Below are 5,612 nucleotides of genomic sequence, written 5' to 3' on the forward strand. Positions count from 1 at the left end.
TGAGGCCATGAAATCTAAGATGGGATCCATGTATGAGAACAAAGTGTGGACTGTGGTTGACTTGCCCGATGATCGGGAAGCAATTGAGAATAAATGGATCTTCAAGAAGAAGACCGACGCTGACGGTAATGTTACTGTCTATAAAGCTCGACTTGTTGCGAAAGGTTTTCGACAAGTTCAAGGGATTGACTACGATGAGACCTTCTCACCCGTAGCGATGCTTAAGTCTGTCCGAATCATGTTAGCAATTGCCACATTTTATGATTATGAAATTTGGCAAATGGATGTCAAAACTGCATTCCTGAATGGATTTCTGGAAGAAGAGTTGTATATGATGCAACCGGAAGGTTTTGTCGATCCAAAGGGAGCAACAAAGTGTGCAAGCTCCAGCGATCCATTTGGTTTTGTACAAAATTTTGGAGAAGCCTGTATTTACAAGAAAGTGAGTGGAGCTCTGTAGCATTTCTAATATTATATGTGGATGCCACATTGTTGATTGGAAATGATATAGAATTTCTGGATAGCATAAAGGGATACTTGAATAAGAGTTTTTCAATGAAAGACCTCGGTGAAGCTGCTTATATATTGGGCATCAAGATCTATAGAGATAGATCAAGACGCTTAATTGGACTTTCACAAAGCACATACCTTGACAAAGTTTTGAAGAAGTTCAAAATGGATCAAGCAAAGAAAGGGTTCTTGCCTCTGTTACAAGGTGTGAAGTTGAGTAAGACTCAATGCCCGACCACTCAGAAGATAGAGAGAAACTGAAAGATGTTCCCTATGCTTCAGCCATAGGCTCTATCATGTATGCAATGTTGTGTACCAGACCTGATGTGTGCTTTGCTATAAGTCTAGCAGGGAGGTACCAAAGTAATCCAGGAGTGGATCACTGGAAAGCGGTCAAGAACATCCTGAAATACCTGAAAAGGACTAAGGATATGTTTCTTGTTTATGGAGGTGACAAAGAGCTCATCGTAAATGGTTACGTTGATGCAAGCTTTGACACTGATCCAGACGATTCTAAATCACAAACCAGATACGTGTTTACATTGAACGGTGGAGCTGTCAGTTGGTGCAGGTCTAAACAAAGCGTCGTGGCGGGATCTACGTGTGAAGCAGAGTACATAGCTGCTTTGGAAGCAGAAAATGAAGGAGTCTGGATGAAGGAGTTCATATCTGATCTAGGTGTCATACCTAGTGCATCGGGTCCAATGAAAATCTTTTGTGACAATACTGGTGCAATTGCCTTGGCGAAGGAATCCAGATTTCACAAGAGAACCAAGCACATCAAGAGACGCTTCAATTCCATCCGGGACTTAGTCCAGGTGGGAGACATAGAAATTTGCAAGATACATACGGATCTGAATGTTGCATACTCATTGACTAAGCCTCTTCCACGAGCAAAACATGATCAGCACCAAGGCTCCATGGGTGTTAGAATCATTACTGTGTAATATAGATTATTGACTCTAGTGCAAGTGGGAGACTGAAGGAAATATGCCCTAGAGGCAATAATAAAGTTATTATTTATTTCCTTATATCATGATAAATGTTTATTATTCATGCTAGAATTGTATTAACCGGAAACATAATACATGTGTGAATACATAGACAAACAGTATGTCACTAGTATGCCTCTACTTGACTAGCTCGTTGATCAAAGATGGTTAAGTTTCCTAGCCATTGACATAGGTTGTCATTTGATTAACGGGATCACATCATTAGGAGAATGATGTGATTGACTTGACCCATTCCGTTAGCTTAGCACCCGATCGTTTAGTATGTTGCTATTGCTTTCTTCATGACTTATACGTGTTCCTATGACTATGAGATTATGCAACTCCCGTTTACCGGGGGAACACTTTGTGTGCTACCAAACGTCACAACGTAACTAGGTGATTATAAAGGTGCTCTGATGTGTCTCCGAAGGTACTTTTTGGGTTGGCGTATTTCGAGATTAGGATTTCTCACTCCGATTGTCGGAGAGGTATCTCTGGGCCTTCTCGGTAATGCACATCACTAAAGCCTTGCAAGCATTGCAACTAATTAGTTAGTTGCGGAATGATGTATTACGAAACGAGTAAACAGACTTGCCGGTAACGAGATTGGACTAGATATTGAGATACCGATGATCGAATCTCGGGCAAGTAACATACCGATGACAAAGGGAACAACGTATGTAGTTATGCGGTCTGACCGATAAAGATCTTCGTAGAATATGTGGTAGACAATATGAACATCCAGGTTCCGCTATTGGTTATTGACCGGAGATGTGTCTCAGTCATGTCTACATAGTTCTCGAACACGTAGGGTCCGCACGCTTAACGTTTTGATGACAGTTATATTATGAGTTTATATGTTTTGATGTACCGAAGGTTGTTCGGAGTCCCGGATGTGATCACAGACATGACGAGGAGTCTCGAAATGGTCGAGACATGAAGATTGATATATTGGAAGCCTATGTTTGGATATCGGAAGTGTTCCGGGTGAAATCGGGATTTTTCCGGAGTACCGGGAGGTTACCGGAACCCCCCGGGAGGTTAATGGGCCTTAGTGGGCCTTTACGGAGAAGAGGAGAGGCGGCCAGGGCTGGGTCGCGCGCCCCTCCCCCCTAGTCCGAATAGGACAAGGATAGGGGGGCGGTGCCGCCCTTCCTTCCTCTCTCCCTCCTCTTTCCCCCTCCCAAGTCCTAATCCAACTTGGAAAGTGGGGAGTCCTACTCCCGGTGTGAGTAGGACTCCTCCTTGCGCGCCATCTCTCCTAGCCGGCCGCACCCCCCTTGCTCCTTTATATACGAGGGCAAGGGGCACCCTAGAGACACAACAATTGATCAGTTGACCTTTTAGCCGTGTGCGGTGCCCCCCTCCACCATAGTCCACCTCGATAATACTGTAGCAGTGCTTAGGCGAAGCCATGCGTCAGTAGAACATCATCATCGTCACCACGCTGTCGTGCTGATGAAACTCTCCCTCAACACTCGACTGGATCGGAGTTCGAGGGACGTCATCGGGCTGAACGTGTGCTGAACTCGGAGGTGCCGTGCGTTCGGTACTTGATCGGTCGGATCGTGAAGACATACGACTACATCAATCGCGTTGTGCTAACGCTTCCGCTTTCGGTCTAGGAGGGTATGTGGACAACACTCTCCCCTCTCGTTGCTATGCATCACCATGATCTTGCGTGTGCGTAGGAATTTTTTTGAAATTACTACGTTTCCCAACAAATCTTGCGGTGTCCTTTCCCAGTGACAGTAGGGGCAGCATGGCACGTATTGTATTGTTGCCATCAAGGATAACAAGATGGGGTTTTCATCATATTGCTTGAGTTAATCCCGCTACATCATGCCATCTTGCTTAATGCGTTACTCTGTTCTTATGAACTTAATACGCTAGATGCAGGCAGGAGTCGGTCAATGTGTGGAGTAGTAGTAGTAGATGCAGAATCGTTTCGATCTACTTGACACAGATGTGATGCCTATATTCATGATCATTGACTTAGATATCGTCATAACTTCGCATCTTTCTATCAATTGCTCGGTAGTAATTTGTTCACCCACCGTAATAATTTCTATCTTGAGAGAAGCCACCAGTGAAACCTATGGCCCCCGGGTCTATTTTCCATCATATAAGTTTTCGATCTACAATTCCACTTTACTATTTACTTTCCTTTGTAATCTTTACTTTTCGTTCCATAAACCAAAAATACCAAAAATATTATTTTACCGTTTATCCATCTCTATCAGATTCACTTTGCGAATAACCGTGAAGGGATTGACAACCCCTTTGTCACGTTGGTTGCATGTTGGTGTTTGTTTGTGCAGGTATTCAGTGGCTTGTTGCGTAGTCTCCTACTGGATTGATACCTTGATTCTCAAAACTGAGGGAAATACTTACGCTCCTTTGTTGCATCACCATTTCCTCTTCAAGGAAAAAAATAACACAAGCTCAAGAGGTAGCAAGAAGGATTTGTGGCGCCGTTGCCGGGGAGATCTACACCAAGTCAAGACATACCAAGTACCCATCACAAACTCTCATCTCTCGCATTACATTATTCGTCAATCGTCTCTCGTTTTCCTTTTCCCCACTTCTAAAACGATTTTCGAAAAGATTTGGCTTCATATCCGGCTCTTTCGTGCAAGTGCATACCATATCCTTAGAAATGGATTCAAATGCGGATTCGGAGTGGAAATTATTCGTACCATTTACATCCCTACCTGTGTGGACACAAGCTCCACCGCGGTCGTTGTCTCCATGTCCTGTAGAGAGGGGATGGGGCAGGAGAGGCACGGTAAGAGGCCGACGGTAAGTGGAGGGGATGGGATATGGTCGCTCGAGGAGGAGGTGCTTTTTGTAGCATCATAGAGTGGTGGGAGGCGGAGTATGAGTTGTGCCGAGTCTTCCACAAAGAACTTGACACACAAAGAGAAAGATAGAAACAAACCTTGTCTTCAAAAATCGGAATACGAAGGGTGAATCCCCCGCTCCCCCCACGCTTATCTCCATAATTACATGTGTTGTCGTGAGGAAATCCACCACGACATCGTATTTTTTCCGCAAAAATAGAGAAAAAATGGAACCCTTACGGGCCTTAAAAGAGTGCCATTGTATGGAGAGCAGCAATTTGGCTCCCAGGGGTCAAATGAGCCCTTGAGTGAATAAAAAATCGTTAAAATATTTTAAAAAAATCATTAAAAAATGTGGAGAAAGATGACCAAGTTTATGATGTCTGTGCCAAATTTCAAAGTATTTGAATGTTTGAGTAGCTCTCAGCAAAAAAGATAAATTAGAGGTCTGTGAAAAAGTTTACTGTTTGTGCACTGTTCGGGCCCGATCTTTTTTGCTTAGATATTCAAATTATTTGAAATTTGGCACGCACTTCGCGCACTCAATCAGCTAACATGAAAAAATCAGATTTTTTTTATTTTTTCTAGTATTTTACTTGAAATTACTATCACGGGCTATAGATGAGCCCGGACAGAGAATTGGATATTGGCATTGTATGTGTTTTTTAAGTAAAAAGAGGAGAAATTTCCTTATTTGACACTGTCTTAAAATCTGATTCCTTATTTGACACTGGAAAAGTTTTTTTTCCTATTCGACGCTAGTCCTAAATTTTATTCCCTATACGACACTTCCGTCCATTTTAGGCCTAAATGACACCTGAAAAGACGATTTTGCCCCTCATGCGGTATGTGTGTGCGTGCGCGTGTGTGGGTGCACGCGCACATGTGTGCTGCTGCTGCATGTGTGTGTGCATGTGTGCTGCTGCGTGTGTGTTTGCTACTGCGTGTGTACGTGTGTGTGCGCGCGCGCTGTTGCGTGCCTATGTGCTGCCTGCGTGTATGCTGCTACTGCTGCTGTGTGTGTGCGCATGCATGTGTGTTGTTGTGTGTGGGTGGGTGGGTGTGTGCACACGTGCACGTGCATGTTGGTGCATGTGTATGTGTTGCTGCGTGTGTGCTCCTGTCCTCGAACTGATGCTGCGTGTGTGCGCTATTGCTCCCACACACATACCACATGAGGGGCAAAATCATCTTTTCAGATGTCATTTAGGCTTAAAATGGACGGAAATGTCATATAAGAAATAAAATTTAGAACTTGTGTCAAATA

This window comes from Triticum dicoccoides, chromosome 4A (genome assembly GCF_002162155.2).
Source record: "Triticum dicoccoides isolate Atlit2015 ecotype Zavitan chromosome 4A, WEW_v2.0, whole genome shotgun sequence".
Taxonomy (NCBI): domain Eukaryota; kingdom Viridiplantae; phylum Streptophyta; class Magnoliopsida; order Poales; family Poaceae; genus Triticum; species Triticum dicoccoides.